The 17583-nt window shown below is 41.0% G+C and overlaps 1 protein-coding gene across 5 annotated transcripts in view; it reads left to right on the top strand.

The window, feature by feature from the left end:
- Positions 1-17583, top strand: part of GALNT18 (polypeptide N-acetylgalactosaminyltransferase 18) — a 460219-nt gene that overhangs the window by 249766 nt on the left and 192870 nt on the right. The gene's annotated exons all lie outside the window — the stretch shown is intronic.

The following is a 17583-nucleotide window of genomic DNA, read 5'->3' on the forward strand; positions in this document are numbered from 1 at the left end:
AGTGGTACATTGTGCTAGACAATAGGAAAACAATCTCCTGCCTTCAAGGGGGTTACCTTCTGTTGGGGAGAGGGGTAATATGAATGTGGATAAGCAAATAAAAAACATGCATATGTATAGGTATATGTGTATGTGTGTGTATGTATATGTATGTATGTATATGTGTATGTATATGCATGTGTCTATGTGTATGTGTATATATATGTGTGTGTGTATGTATGTGTGTCTATGTCTATGTCTGTGTATGTGTATATGTATATATGCTATTTCTTAGATCCCACTTACTTTGGCAGGTAAGCACCCCAGAGGGAAGCTAAATACTTCTTCCCTTGGAGTGCTAGGGGTAACCCTGAGGGGTGGGGTGTTTTCTCATACTCCTCCTCATGAGCTCCTTCCTACCAGTATACTCTCCATTGATTATCCAGTTGATATCTTTTAGCCAGCCAGAATTAATTAGCTTTTTTGGGGGGGCACTTACTGAGATGGTATAATAAGAACTATGGGTATAATACATTCCCTCCAAAAGTCTGAGACCCACTCCTCCACATGTACATATGAGATCCAGAGGAAAGTGGGCATGGACTTGGAGAACATGTAGGTGGACTTCTTTTCTCCTTTCCTTTAGTTCTCATGAAGTTCCACTGAAATCTATAGCTCCCTGCTGGGCCATGAAGGTCAGGGCCCTTGTAGAATCCTAAAGATGTCACCCTCCCTGAAGCTGCCTTTCTTTGAAGTTGGTTACTGGTCCAGCTTCTCTGATGGAATGGTGAATGGGGACAGAGGAGGTGTGATCGTCCCTCTGGTGGGAATGCATTCCAAGCATGGGGGATATACTGTGCAAAGTTGTAAAGATGAGGTATAGAAAGGGAATGGCTAAAAGACTAGTTTGGCTGAAACACAGAATGCATGAGTGGAAATATGCCGCAATATGCTTGGAATGTCATTGACTTCACCTTCACAGCTGTGTTGCTTTTCAGAGAACTCACATAAGACAGGGAAATCTTGTGAGTGACCCTTCTCTGAAAAGTTCACTGCCTCCGACTTCTCTCCACTGAGGCCTCTTTCCAAAGTATCAGTGACTTGGAACTTTCACACCTGCTGCCTGACTGCATCAGTAGAGGAGCCTGGGGCCTCTGGCTTATTTGCAGCCAAGGAAAGTTAAAAATGGCCATCCCTGAAATTGTAATGGTAGCCACGCTCACAGATCAGGCCCTGCCCTTATCAACAATAAGGCCGCCATTATCTCAATCAACATAAGGAATCCGTCAGTGCTGGTTATTCCCATTAACCCCTTCTTACTTTTTCTAGAGGGTCTTTGAAGAGCAATGTCTTTCTGGGTGAATACATATTGGACTATGTATAGGACCCAGCTTTGCTAACATCTGAAACATTTGGGCTGATTTTGGAGCCAGCCCAACCTTCAATGTGTGTGTATGTGTCCATATGTGTTTCCCTTTGAGTTAGTGCTTCCAACGCTGATACAGAAGAGGCAGGTCTTATCTTCTGTGACCACAAAAGAGCAAAAGATCCCTGATTCTCTGATGGGTACCCTACTCACCTGTGTATGTCTCTGGGGATTAGGAGATAATGGTGGCTATTCAGAGCTTCTCAGGTTAATTGGCAGGTTAAATGGTAACTAGTTCTAGACTTATCTACCTAAATGTGTCACTGAGAGTGTGGCTCCGGGGCCTCCTGTTTTCTAGGAAGGGAGGGCTTCCAGGGAGGAGCTGGTGAGCCCCGTTAACTAAGAGAAGCTGTGTTTTTGTGGCTAGACCTTCTGTGCACACTGAGTGATGATCTGCAGCATCTGGCAGACTTCCCTGTATGCCTGCAGGTCCCATGTCAACTTTTGGAGACCTCATTTAATCCTGCCGTTGACCTCTTCTGCCCCATTCCTGAGGAAAAAAACCTGACTGGCCACATGACCTTTCAAGCTTAGTATAGAATGTTGATGCACCATCTCCCCACCCTCTGATGCTGTGGTTTCCTAATGTTACTATGCTGGTTTGATGTCAGAATCCTGCCTGTAAACTGGTTCTTGGGCAGTTTGGAACACAAACAATCTGAATGAGAAATGTTCTGTCTGCATCCGTGAATGGTGCCTTTGAAAGCTCTGACTTTAATCAATCCTACAAAAAGTGTTTTTTAATGTGTGCCTGTACCCAAAAATAAAAAAAAAATACACTCAGGGCCAATAGGAACTACGGGCTGGGGTCAACATTTTTCTAAAGCAAACACTTTGAAACTCTGAGGGCAAAACCCAGTGAAAAATCTTGCCTCTGTCTGCATGGACGCCCCTTGAACAGGATTTCCTTTGTCATGGAAGATGTTCTGTCTTGGGCTCACACTGTAACTGGGCCTCTCCTCTCTCTAGATTCTCCGTTAGTTTCCATTAGCTAATTCCTCAATATGATGCATTTGCTAGCAAAAGTCAGGGCTTAAATGGGCTGTTTGTGTTTTGCTGGAGGTTAAAAGCTTCAAGTAATAGACATGTATTTAATTTGATCCAGATAGACAACTCGGCTTTTATTTTTGGCTTGATTATTCCTCAGTGATGGATGTGGGGAGAATATTTGGTGCTTTCTGAAGGGCATCAGCCATGTATTGACTTACATCTGGTGATTCTAATGGCACAGCAGGAAGAGTTCTGGTCTTGGAATCCAAAGATGTAGGCTTGAGTTCCACTTCTGACACCATCTAGTTATAATGCCTTGGATATGGCATAGCATAGCGGCTAGAGTTTTGGGCTTAGAGTCAGGAAGATGCTACTCAAACCCAACCTCAGATGCTTATTATTTGCGTGAGACCTTGAGCAAATTATTAGCACCTCTACACCTTAGCTCCTCATCTGTTCAAATGGGTATAATAATAGTAACTATCACAACCCTAACAAAGGGTTTTTGAGAGTTCAAAATGAGATAATATTTATAAAATAATTTATAAATCTTCAAGTGCCATATAAATGTGAGCAATTACTGCTATTATTATTGCACATTAACTATTACTATTATTATAAATATTAATTATTGCTATTATTGAAAATATTGAGTATTGTCATTTATTGCACATATTAACTATTACTGTTATTACAAGTGCTAATTATTGCATAAATTAATTATTGCTATTACCGCAAATATTAACATTAATAGAGTCAGCATGGTATAGGGCATGGAGCTGGCCCCAAGGGGTAAAAGCACTACCACTGACACATATTGGCCATGTGGCCATGAGCACATCATGTAACATTTCAGTGCTCTAGGCAACTTTCTAAGACTATGAAGTTCAGAGGAGATACCAAAATGCATTGGTAGAGGGAAATTCCTCACCTGGGAAATCCCAAGTCCAGTCCTTATTCCTATTATTATTATTATTATTATTATTATTAATTAGTATTATGTAAAATGGTGATCACACCATTTGCAATGTCTGTGACACATAGAGGGAATTTCCTCACACGGGATTTTCTATAGTAACTATATCACAGGTCCAGTCCTTATTCCTATTATTCTTTATTATTATTATTATTATGAAAAATGGGGATTATACCATTTTCAATGTCTGTGACATAGGGTTGTTGTCAGGATCAAAAGAGATAAGCTATATAAAGGGTTTTATAATTAAAAAAAATGTTGTGTATGTATAAACTGTCTTTTATTAAATGAGGGAAAGAAAAAACAACTATTCATCAAGGCTAGCAATAAAAAGGTACCTATATTTGTTGTACTTGTTGTCGTCACTTTCAAATCTGGTAGAATTCTGTACAACTGGTCTTGCCAGGCCAAGTCCCCTGTGGCTTGTGGAAAGAACAGAGGCATCTTGGCTTTGGGCCTTGAGCCAGATAAGCGTCCTTGAAAGGCTACTGGTGTTAGGGCAGATACTTTATATCATCATGTGGTGTACCCGAATATCTGTCAGTAGCTGATGCCCCAAGTGAGTGGAACTTGGGGAAAAACCTGCAGATCTCGTGAGATTATTTGAACCCCTTTCTAGACTCCAGTGCTTAAAACTGCTCAGGCTGCCATGCGGTCAGATGACTTGGGGCAGCAATCATGCCTGCTGTTCCTCTTATATACTAAACATGAATGAGGTTTGCAGCTGCAGCACATTGCTTGAGGTAGATTTCTTAAAATGTTATTTTTTAGTTTTACTAATGTCTTTTACTTTTAGATCACAGTTATTTCCCAATATAGCCATCTCCCCACCCCTTGACACACCTCCCTGGAACTGAGCCTTCACTTGCTGCAAAGAAAGAGCCTTAAATAAAACCAACCGATGTAGCATCTGGCAGAGTATGCACCATCCCACCTCCATATTTCCCCACCTCTCCAACAAAAATCAATTAGTCAACAAGCACTTTGTTAAGCACTTACTATGTGCCAGGCACTGTATGAAGTGCTGAGAAGGAAGGGCATTTCCTCTTTGAGACAGATTAATTTATCTAAAAAAAAAAATCCTGTTGATTTTGTTAGTATAGAGAATTCCTAGGTCAGAAAAATCCCTCTACTGATACAACTCAGCATCTACTCTGTAACTTATAGAGGTTAAGTGAATTGCCCAGGGTCACAGAGGGCAGAGATTAGATTTGACCCCAAATCCAGCATTTGGACCACCGTACCTCTCTCTCTCCATACTGTAATGTTCATTGTTCAGAAAGCTTATAGATTCACTCCAGACAGTCCAAGGATTAAACAAGTAGGTGGTATGCATATGGCACCCTAATTTGGTTCCATTGGGATACTGGAAAAGGCTGGGAAGCCATCTACGTTTATTCCTATGGATCACGTAGCTTAGAGGCTGACCTTCTGATGGCGATGGCCATCAGAGAAGCTGCTTTCTATCACTCCTACCAAAGAACACTTTGCTGGTTGACTTGATAGAAAAATTCCCCAAATTTTGGATTTGGGACCCTGAGAGGAGGTAGAATGTGAAATTTCCCTTCAGACATAGTGGTTCCACCTGAAGAGGTAGAATCGAGATTCAAAATGTCCTATGGACAGAGAATCTATTGTCGTCCCCATGCTGTGTGAAATGTTATGACATTTAAGCAATGGCCCAATTAGAAGTCAATTCCTTTTCTTTCTCTTCCTTGTTAAGCCAATCTTTCCCAGCTTTGTCACTTACTAGCTATGTGGCTTTTAGGCAAATCACTTAAACAAGCCTCTGAACCTCGGCAATCTCACGGGGTGATTGTCAGCGAGCTGCTTTGTAAACCTTAGTAAAATGTGAATTATTAGGGATAGGGCATGGACCATCGACATAGGAAACTCTCTACCAAAATGTAGGTCAACTTCTTTGCAACTTTAGGGTTTAAGAGTTTCCCAGAGCACCAAGAGTGACTTGTAAGGTAAGGGTCACATAGCCAGGATGTGCTAGAGGAATACCTTGAACCCAGGTTTTCCTGGATCTGAAGTCAGCCTTGCCAAGCTACCCTCTGTGGAAGTGCTTGTTGTTACATAAATGTGAGCTATTATCATTATTATTGATCAATGTTATCAGAGAAGCTTATTTAAGGATGTGCTATTGGCTAACTAATTTTCCTTTGGTCCCAAATCTTATCCCTTTATTGAATCTTATCCTGCCTTCTGGAAGCAAGTCTTGCTGCCATTCTCTTCTTTTCCAAAGGAGTAATCAGGTTTTGGAGCTGATGAAATGATGTGGGTTATTCCTTTGGTCCTTGCAGGTCCCCTTGGTCCTTTCTTGTGCCCCTCCTGCTAGCAAACATTGAAGCGACGGGCATTTACAAAATGAGCTCCTCCTTCTCTCTGTGCATTGTGTGGCCGTGTCGTGAGCACCAGGTACCCAATTCAGGATTCAATTATATTTGGGAGACAATTAGAACAGCCCCTTGTCTGAGCACCCCATCTTTCAGGCCTTAATGTGACAGAGTAAGACTAGTGGTTTTTCTTTAAGCTGGGAAACAGCAGGTCAAGACTATATGTAGCTTGCCATGGGGTAGATGTGAGTGTTTCCTTGGCTCAGGGATCTCATCAGTGTGGGCACTTCTTCCTGGGGTAAAGTCACAATCCAGGGTTTGGCTCATAGATTTAGAGCCATAAGAGACCTCAGAAATCGTCTACTCTGATCTCACATTTTACAGATGGGGAAGCCCAGGGCCAGAAAATTTGAGTGACTTCGCTAAGGTCATACAGCTAGCAAATATCAGAAGTGAGATTTGAACTAGGTGTTTTTTTTTCTCCAGAACCACTGTTCTTTTCCACTATACCATGCTAACCAGTTTAGGGCTTGCCGCATGACCAGTCTGTCTCCTCTTCAAGTCATCTCTCTCTTTGGTGACCCATCTCAGGCTGCTTCTTGCACGTAACTCACCGCTGGTAGTATGCTACAGTCTCCTTTCCTTCACGACATGTCATAATTCACATTGACCTTCTAATAACTTGTAATTTTGATTCCTTAGACATTTTTGGTGTCCCATGACTCACAGCCAAATAGCATCATTAGAAGAACAGTGGTCTCTAAAAAATGACCAGAGCACAGCAGAAAGAGAATTAGCACTAGGGCCTGAGGACCCAGGTTCAAATCCTACCTCTGCCCATTACTATCTTAAGCAAACCACTTGATATCCCCGGGCCTCAATTTCCTCATCTGCCAAATGAGGGGTTGGGCTCCATGGACCTTGAGGCCCCTTCTGCCTCTGGTTCTGTGATCCTATGTTCTTCAAAGAGAAGCTTGGTGTCATTGAAAATACTGCACAGGCAAGACAGCTTCCAAAACTACGAGTTGAAATGAATATGCATTCTAAAAGAAAAGCGAACTGTACACAGTAAAGACCCAGAGCTTCCTATAAGACCCTCATTTTCTGCTCTACTCCTTATATGGAGGAGCAGCCAGGTGGTGCAGTGGATAGAGTGCCCTGCCTGGAGGCAGGAAGACTCAGACACTTACCAGCTATGTGACCCTGAGCAAGTCACTTAACCCTGTTTGCCTCAGTTTCCTCATCTGCAAAATGAGCTGGAGAAGGAAATGAATTTGACAGCTCTGGTGCAGTAACTTCAGTATCTTTGCTAGGAAAATGGGGTCACAAAGAGTCAGACATGACTGAAAAAAGACCGAACAGCAACTTATGTGGGAATAATCATGATGTTCAAAATAAAAATAAATTGTTTTAAGAAAAAATGTTCCTGTACAGTGTCCCAAGTATAACCCAGCTCACTCTCTCACTTCTCTCCCATCCCCAAGGTTTGAATCCCAGTTCACTGTCAATGAACAATGTTTGCTCAAGGCATGTGTCCTTATGGACCAGTTCCATCCAACTGCATGTCAGGGTCTAGAAGTCTTCATCTACTTGGTTCCATTCATGGAGAAAATCAGGCTGAACTCTTTGTGAGTGATTATGGATTTCCATCATTTAAGATGTTCTGCAGTGTCCTGGGGCTTGCTGCAATAAGCACCATCTCCTCTGCAAACACGGTCACAAAGAGGACTTTTGTTTTCAAAGAGGAAATTCCCCTTTGAATTGTACTGTGCACTGGACATCAGCCATTGGACAGTGGCAAGCATCTTTGACTAGCATAGCTATCTCCCAGCTGTATTTAGTACTGGATACTTGTAATCAGAGAATCAAAGAAAAAATTTAACTGTCATTGGATAGGTCAAAGAATCTCATATGGTCTTGACATATGAGTGGACACTCATTACTAGAGAAGAGGCATTAAGTTGGTGTTTTGCCTTATTGGATCAAATGCTTTTTTATACTCAATAAATAATAAATAGAATGGGATCCTGTGTTTTCTACAACCTTTGGCCAGTTGTGTGAGAGATGTAGTCTGATGTAGAATAGGGGGACTGAGGATAGGGAGTGGACCTGTAATTTCATTGGTATAGAGAACTCCCAGGTGACAAAACTCCCTCCACCAGTATAGGTTAGCAGCACCTTCTCTGCAACTTGGTCTTGGAGAGTTGCCTAAAGTATTGAGAGTCTAAAGGACTTTTGTAGGCTCACAGATCCAATAGATTTCAGAGGCAGGATTTGAACCCAGGTATTCCTGACTTCAAGGGCAGCTTTTTTATTCACTGCACCAGAGCTGTCAAATTCACTGCACATACTCCTGCAAAACCTCCTAGTGTCTTAGAACCAGTTTAAAATGGAATTGGTAAATGTTTAACAAAATAAATAAAAATATAATATAACATAGATAATGTTAATTTGTGGCTTTCTAAATCAATCTGTGGCCAGCAGGGATCTATTTCTACTTGAGTTTGATACCACTATATCACACCATTCTGCCTCAAAAAATGCAACCTTAATAGGGCTTAAACAGTCACCCTACTGATCTGTAGTTTTCTGTGGTTGTTTAGGAGTTTTAGTCATGTCTGACTCTGTGATTCCATTTGAGGTTTTCTTGACAAAGATACTGAAATGGTTTGCCATTTTCTTCTCCAGCTCATTTTACAGATGAGGAAACTGAAGCAAACAGGTTAAGTGACTTACCCAGGTTTACATAGCTGGTAAGTGTCTAATGCCAGATTTAAACTCAGGAAGATGAGTCTTCCTGACTCTAGGCCCAGTGCAATGATAGCCAGTAGAACTATAGATGGAACCACCTACCTACTCCATCTATAGTTCTACTGGCTACCATTGCACTATTAGTTCTAAACAGAATACAGTGTGCAAAAATGTTTCCCTATTCCCTTTTCATACCTTTATCAAGGCTGCCCTTGGTCCATGTGTAGACCACTCTCTTAAAGAGAGATCCCTTGCTAATTGTTGATGCCCTTTCAGTCATTTTTGTTGAGTACCTAAACTGTTCATGATTTTTTCCAGTCATTTGGTATCTTCCCCTTCTGTCTTCTTCTCTAGCTCCCTTATTTCTCCTCCCGTTCACCCTCAGCTAACTCTTTATCCCTATGTCAAACCTTGAAAATCCCACTTTCAATATCCTTTAAATAGTATTGCCTTTATAGCATAGACTTCCTCTACCTAGCATGGGGGATGATGATGAAAGATGGTGCCACTGAATAAGTCTTTCAACTTCCAAGTGAGACAGGTCTGCAATGTTCCCTACATCCCATCAAAAAGAGGCTGGGAACTAATACTCATTGTCACTTAGTGATTCATCTCCACAGTGACTGAGTTCCCTGTGATTCCTGTGGTATCATTATGGTACTGACCCCTGGATACTCTTCACTGGTTTTCCGCTGTCATCTATCCCATTCAGATCTGTCTGGTCTTCTGCTCCTTTTGCCCCAGTTGACTTGGTTCATGTTTGGCTTCTACTTCTGCCAGCTCCCTCTGCCTCCCTTCCTGGCTCCCTGGTTACCCCTCCCATTCACCTCTCCAGTGTGCCCTAGCTCCTCCAAGGTACTTGGCTCAAGGCCTAGCCAAGACCATGATTGCTGGCCACTAATCCCTCATGTCCCTCAGAGCTTTGGGTTAGGCCCCAACACATCTTTATGCTATGAATCTCTGCTTGAGCATGACCATGTTTTCTACCTCATCTTACTCTACCAAGATGACACTAATGGTATGTGTGTGTGTGTGTGTGTGTGTGTGTGTGTGTGTGTGTGATTTAAGCATAGGAAGGAAAAACTCCTATTAATGCTTCTTCTGCACCATGTTTTTCATTATTTTGGGGAAAAGAAGTTAAATACAATGGATCTCCTTTGTACCCTTCAGTGTCAAAAAATATAAATAAAACATATTTCTATGGTACTTTGGGGGTTTTGTTGTTTTTCAGTCATTTTAGTCACATCTGACTCTTTGTGACTCCTTGTGGGTTTTCTTGGCAAAGATCCTGGAGTGGTTTGCCATTTCCTTCTCTAGCTCACTTTATAGATGAGGAAACTGAGGCAAACAGGGTTAAGTGACTTGTCCAGGGTCACATAGCTAGTATCTGAGGCCAGATTTGAACTCAGGAAGATGAATCATCTTTAGACCACACCTGTGGTTCTATTGATATAAGGAACTCCCATTGAGGAAATCCCCTACAACAATGCAGAGCTACTCTCCAATGCAGGGTGCTCTGTAACTTTTAGAGATGCCTGGGGGCACTGAGGGGTTCTAGGACTTGCTCAGGGTCTCACAACCAGTAAATGTTAGAAGCCAGACTTGAATCTATGCCTCCCTGACTCTAAAGTCAGATCTCTATCCCTTATGCCATCATGCCCCACTTTACAGATGAGAAAACTAAGGTTTCAAGAGAGGAAGTTAACTTTATCCAAGATCACAAAGCAGAGATGGAACCTCAACTCTGGTATTCCACACCATAAAGAGTAACAAAGGTCACAAGACAACAATGGACCAGGAGGTGGCTTCAGACGTGGGTGCTTACAGCCCAGGCTGGGGAAACACATTGAGGATAAAAGCCCTAGAGTGGAGATCAACCTCTTTCAGCACATCTCTCTTGTTCATCAGGATGGTTGCAGAGTAACTCAGATAAGCTTGGTTTTGATTAACTTGACTTTTAGTGTCTCCCAGCAGGATAGTTTCCTTGGCTAGGGATGAGTTTCAATGCTTCTCCAATAAACCTAGAGAATCCACAATGATGTACATTGAAGAAATAACCTTTTATTTCTCATAATGCCTTCAAATGGGTCTTTACGTACACCAAGGTGTCCTTTCTGAAACTTGGTCATGGCCATTGACAGTCCAACACTCCATGTTGCATTAGCCCTGGGATGATTAGACATAATTTAGTAGCTGGCATGGCCTCAGTCATGCTGTGGGCATTGGGAGCCCTGTTGGGGGTAAAGTTGGCAATATTAAACCCTTGCTAATGAGGGAAAGAGATGGAGGGACCATTAAGTCTGGGTGCCATTAGGCCTAGGTTTAAGTCATGATTGGGCTAATTAGCTATGTGACCTTGGACAAACACTTAGCCCTTTGAGCCTCAGTTTCTTCCTCTATTAAATGGGATTAATACTGTTTGTACTGCCTACCTCATAGAGTTATTTTGAAGCTAAAATGAGATAATGAATAGGCAAGTACTTTGTAACTCTACTGTATTTTATGAAAGTGTTATTATTTTTATTTTTAAAAATTATTTTATTGATGTCTCTGTTCTTTTTAGTGTTGTTATTTTTGTTTGGCCTGGATCTGTAATTTCATTGGTGGGAGGTACTACAAATAAGCAACTGCATATACCAATGCAGATTGGCACCTGTCTTATAGCTTGTATCCTTGGAGAGTCGCCCAGGCAGGCCTTGGGAGATTAAGAGATCTGTCTTGGGTCACACAGCCAGCATGTATGAGAGGGGGACTTGAGTCTAGGTTTTCTTTGCTCTTCTCTGTGCCCTATGAAACTTTGCCTCTACCTTATGTCCTTATATAAAAATCATTTGGGGGCAAGAGGGAGGTACCTCCTCCCTACAGTTGAATCCCCCCTTGTGGCAAAGAAAGATAACTAGCAACAATGCCCAATACATTGACCGTATCTGACAATATATGTAACGTTCTGCCCTAGTAGCCCCCCACATCTCTCTTGTGAGTAGTGAATTATGTTTCACTGTCTCCCGTCCACAGCCAGTACTGACTTTTCATTTATTCACGGTTTGGTTTCCTTTTAGTGGCTTTTTCCTTTACTTTGTTGCACAAAGTAGATTATTCTTGTGGTTCTGCTTTTCCCCCATGCATAATTAGAAGGCTCTTTGGTAGGGAGTTATGCATCATTATGCAATTATTACTAATCCCTCACATGGATCTAGTTGAGAAGACTCTGGGCCTGGAGGCTATAACTGACTGTCAGATCCTTTACTTTCAACCCCTAACTGGGGCCTATGACATTGGGTCACTTCCAAGGCTAGGATTCTATAATCTTCTTCTTTTCCCAGATGTGTGGATTGAACTTTCAAGAGGCATTATCCTGTCAGATATTTCCCCGACCTCAGATGGGGACACTCTTATCTTAAACTTACTGACACATTGGGTGTCTTCCCCTGTTTGACCCTCAGTTTCTCTATCTGTAAATTGTGGAGTTGGACTATTTTCCTTTGACCTTGTGAGACCATATTTGAAGTGCTCTATTCAGTTGTGGATGTTCTGTGTAGATGGGACATTGAGAAGCTGGAGAGTGTCCAGAAGACAGTAACTGGAATGATGAGTGGCCTAGAGTCTGTGCCATTCGAGAATCAGTTGGAGGACTAGAGAAGAGAAGACTCAGGGTAGACATGAAACTTCAGGATGGCAGATGGTAGATACTTCAAGTATTTGAAGGGCTACTATGGGGAAGAAGGGTTTGATTTGTTTTGTTTAGCCCAAAAAGGAAAAGCTAAGCAAGATGTAGAAGCTGCAGAAAGGAAACTTTAGGTTGGATGCAGGGGGAAAATTTCCTAACAATTAGGGCCATGCAAAAATAGAATTTTCCAATAGAAAGTTTCACCAGCCTGAGAAGGTGGTAAGTTCTCCTTTTTTGGAAATCTCCTCCCCCCCCGAAAAAAAAGACTGGATGGCCATTTCAAGTGGTGGAGGCCTTCTTTTCATATATGAGTTGGATGAGACAGCTGCTGATTCTCTCTTCTCTGGTGTGGTTTGGACGAAATGATTCCTCCTCTAACTCTGAAATTTGGTTATTTTGTGATTCTGTGAATAGCTTAGAATATAAGCTCCTTGAGGACAGGGACCATGTTTTTGCTTTGACTTTGTTACCTCCAGCACTTAGCAGAGTGGCTGGCATGAAAAGCTTAATCAACATTTGTCGATTTATTGATGGATAGATTATCCTGAGATCCTCTCCTATTCTTACTGATGGCAAAGGGCAGAGATGTGAAGGAGGCAGACACAGAAAGGAAGGGCCTGGCTGTTTCACCAGTTGAAGGTACTACCTAGGGGAGGCAAGAGAATTTCAAACAAGAGAGTTTCAGTCCTTAGCTTTTCCTCATACCAAAAGCTAGGTTGGAAAGGAAGTGTCTAAGACAACTCAAGGCTTCCTCTTACATATGAGGCAGTTTTCTCATTCTTTGAAAATATTGGTTTGGATGTGTATATGTGTGTTTACATATGTGTGTGTATGTGTGTCCATTTGTGTCTGCACACAGGTGTGCTTTGTGTATATGGGCCTATCACTTTTATCCAGAGCCCTCTTTAAAAATGGCATTGAATGATGAGTAATAACACCACATGAATCATTTTTATTTCCATTTGTCAGTAGAGAAAATCTTGATGCAATTACCAAGTGTTATCAGTTTTCTCAAGATTGCCTACTGCCAGCTGCTGGGCGGCTCCCTTCCCCGGAAGCCACCCAGTCCTCTGGCCCAGTGCCTGCCTAATCATTGTTTAATGTTTCCAAAGATGCCATCTTACACTGGAGACAGGCATTCCAGGCAGTAAAAATACCATCATATTTGCATGCAGCTAGAATAGTTGGAAAAATAGAGAGAAAGGGGAAAAAAAGCTAGGGAAAAGAATGTGCAAACAGCATTGTGCTTTATGGAGCTGAAAGAACCCCATATAGCTAATCGAATTACAACCAAGACTTAGGAAGCTTAAAGATGTTTATGCAACTGAGCACATGCTCTGCTTGTTGCCAGGGCTGGAATGCTACCCCTCCCCAATCAGCCGTCCTTGGGAAATGAGGAAATTCCTAAACATTCCTATATACTTTCCTTCAACTCAAACTCACAGGTTCAAAGACAACTTTCCTAGGTTGAAGATATTGTATGCATCCATACTTCTAAAACTATAGGAACCCTCACTGGTGCATTCACCTTTAGTAGTCAGTCAGTTGACATAATTAGCTCAAAGCATTTACTGAAATTGTAGTGTAAGAACAGTAGCTATAAAACATTACCCTATAGTATACCAGCAGAGAGGCATACATATGGTGAAAGCAACTCATATCTTTGGTCCTGAAGGCCCATGATGTCCTTTTTCTTCTCCTGGTGTCTCCATGCTGCTCCCCCTTAGTACAGTGTCTTTTTTTTCTTTTTTTTTAATTTATTTTGAATTATCAATAATCACTTCCATTAAGCTTTTGAGTTTTGAATATTTCTCCCCCTCCCTCCCCACCCCCTTCCCCAAGACAGCACGCAATCTGATATAGGCTATACATATACATTCCTATTAAACATATTTTCACATTAGTGGTGTTGTAAGTAAGAATTAGAACCAATAGGAGGAACCTCTAGAAAGAGGAAACAAAACTCAACAGAAGAGAAAAAAATAGCAAATAGCATGCTTCGATCTGCATTCCAATTCCATAGTTCTTTCTTTGCATGTGGATAGCATTTTCCATCACGATAGCGCAGTGTCTTTACTGGACGTTGGGTCACTCACCTGGGCACACAGGGCCTGCTTCTCTCCATAGCTCAACTCATTTCCACAGCTGATGTATCTGGGCCTGCTCTCTGCTGATTCTGTTGAGTTCAGAGTCTACTATGGATGAGTTCCTCAGCTGCCAGATCCCACTGCTGATCAAGGCAGAGGAGAGAGAATCCCTTCCTCTCACACTATACTCTGGAAGAGTAGTGAGGGAAAAGGCAAAGAGCAATCTATTCTCAACAGCTAAGTTCTTCTGTCATAGCTGTCTTTCTTTTATACCACTAGGGATGATTGTATCTTGACCAACTGAGCTCCTCCTGATTCCAGAGCTGGCAAACTTGCTTTCTAAAGGCCAGTGGGGGTATGACTGATATTTGAGCTGGCCAATGGTCAGCCACCCTATAATTCCATCATGTTTCCCAGAGCAACTTCTTCATACCTCTCAAATTGGCAAAGAAGCATCAACACTTCTTTACACTTTCTTTACGGTCCCAGTGGTCAGCCAGCAGCCAGTAATTTAGGAAAATTACTGAGGAGAAAAAACATAGCTACTTTACTAGGAATTGTTGCTAAGAATTTGGGTTTGTTTATTGGGAAACAGCAAATTTTGTTATTAAAAACAAATAGAGTTGTTTAGGATGGTAATATGAGTAGATGGTGAGGGGCAAGATTCTGCTATGCCCTCATCACCACAACAGAATAGCAAAGTTGACCACCGTGACAATACCATCATGGACAGAACTGGAGATGGTTCTGGGTACAAAATTTTAGGAAAGATATTTATAAGGTAGGAGAATATCCAGAGGAGAACAACCAGGATTGTAAGGAGACTCAAAACAATGCCATGTCAGCATCATTTGAACTGAGGCTTGTACTGAAGAAAAGAAGATTTAGGAAAGACGGGATAGCTATATTCAAATAGTTGAAGGGTTGCTATGGACAAAAGGGATTAGACTATTTTGCTTACCCTCAGTGGACAGATGTAGAAACAATGGTAAGAAGCTGCAGAGAGACAGATTCAGTCTTGATATAAGGAGAAACTATAAAATTATTAGAATTATATGAAAATGGAGTTGGCCACTTTGTGAGATAGTGATATCCCCATCACTGGTGATATTATGGCAAAGACTGGAAATCCACTTGTCAGGTATGTTGGAGCAGGCACCCTTCAGCAGCCAAATAGACCAAGAACCTTTAACTCTGAGATTCTGTGAATCGAGTGTTGAGAATCAGAGTCTAAAGAAGTCTGCACTCCAATGCAGTGACCTGTCAATTCCAGGTTGGATCCTATGACATACTTGAGAGAAGCCTGAGGACACTGAACTTGCCTCCCATCTCATCAGGACTTTTAGAAATGATCAGGTAGCCAGGAGTCTCACTGCACAAGTCATCTCAATACAGTGAGCAAGAGTGACCTCTTACCTTACATTTTGTATAAAGTCCATCCTGTTCATCCTGAAAAAAAAGACAAAAGCTATGTTAAAATCAAAAGCACATCTGAATCCAGTGACAAATGTCCAAGGAGCCAAAATTCCTACTCTTTGTCTTCCCTTTTTAATTTTTTTTTATTTTGAAGAGTATTAGATTAGGTGGGGAAAAAAAAACCTTACAAATGGATCACTTGTTGGTTGAAAAATGAAGTCTTACATGTATTGAGTGCCTGAAAATAACACGTATTCATTTCCCCCAAAGACTGGTCGAATAATTTAAACTGATCAGTTGAAGTAACTAGTGCCACTTGAGAATGTGAATGCCCAACAAGGGAAGATCTGTAGTGTTAGATAAAATCTAACATTTCAGATGGTAGAAGTACCAGGCATTTAGAGAGTGATACTCAATTTTAAAAGTGATTTCACAAAATGTCATAACATCCCCTACAAAATTCTTAGCCCTTCAACCCCAGTTTCCTCATCTATCATATAAGGATAATGACAAAGGACAAAATGGATTCATCAAGAATAAGTTCTGCCAGGCAAACCCTTTTTCTAGGGTCACCCCAGACTTGTAGATAAGGGGAATACTAAAGATAGAATTCATATCAATTTTAGCAAAGCATCTGACAAAGACCCTTATGCTACCCCTGTTGGCAAGATGGGCTAATCTATTGCCCAGTTTAAACAGAATCAGAATTGATCAAACGGCTGAACCCAGGAGCTCTTTAATGGAATACTCAGGGATCTATGGTTGGCCTTATGCTATTTGACATTTTTTCAATAACTTGGATGAAGACACATCTTTATCCAACTGGCAGCTGAGATTTAGCTAGGAGAGACAGGTAATAGTTGGCTGAGAGAGTTAGGATCCAAAAAGATCTGAATAGGTTAGAATATTAGTGAAACTAAACAGGGATGAATTTCAAGTGTTCTAGTTGGATTCAAAAATCAATGCTAAAAGTACAAGTTGGGGAGGTATGGTTAGATAGCAGTTCGTGATGAACTCTGAGTTGAAGTACTGAAGCATGTTTTTTCACTTTATTTTTCTTGCTTTTTCGCAACATGGCTAATATGGAAATATTTTGCATGACTTCACATGTATTCACATCATATTGCTTGCCTTTTCAGTGGGTGGAGGAAGGGTTGGAGGAAGAGAGAGAATTTGGAACTTAAAATTTAAAAATGAATGTAAAAATTCCATATCAGTTCTTCTGGAAAATATCCAGGTTTTGTGAACTACAGGCTCAATAGAATGAATAAATGAATGAACTAATGAATGAATGAATGAATGAATGAATGAAAAATTTATGAAGTGCTTGCTATATTCCAGGCACTATGTAAGTTTTAAGGAGATACAATTTTTTAAATAATATTTTCTTTTTTCCCAATTTTGCACATTCATTTTTAAAAATTTGAGTTCCAAACTGTCTTCCTCCCTTCTTCCTTCTCTGATATGGTAAACAAATTGATATGGGTTATACATGTGTAAACATGCAAAACATATTTCCATATTAGTCATGTTGTGAAAGAAGACACAGATTAAAAGAAAAAAGGCCATGAAAAAATAAAGAAAGTGAAAAATAGCGAGCTCTGATCTGCGTTCAGACTCCACCAGTTCTTCCTCTGGAGATGGAATAGCGTTTTTTATTGTGACAACTCCTATGGAGTTGTCTTATATCACTGCATTGCTGAGATGAGTTAAGTCATTTAGTTGATTATCACACCATGTTGCTGTTACCGTACACAACGTTCTGGTTCTGCTCGCTTCACTTTGCATCAATTTGTGTCAGTCTTTCCAGGTTTTTCTGAAATCAGCCTGCTTGTCATTTCTTATAGCACAATAGTATTCCATTATAATCATATGCCATAATTTATTCTACAATTGATGAACATCCTCTCAATTTCCAATTCTTTGTCACCACAAAAAGAGCTGCTATA

This window comes from Vombatus ursinus, unplaced genomic scaffold (assembly GCF_900497805.2).
Source record: "Vombatus ursinus unplaced genomic scaffold, bare-nosed wombat genome assembly UNPS02009770.1, whole genome shotgun sequence".
Lineage (NCBI taxonomy): Eukaryota > Metazoa > Chordata > Mammalia > Diprotodontia > Vombatidae > Vombatus > Vombatus ursinus.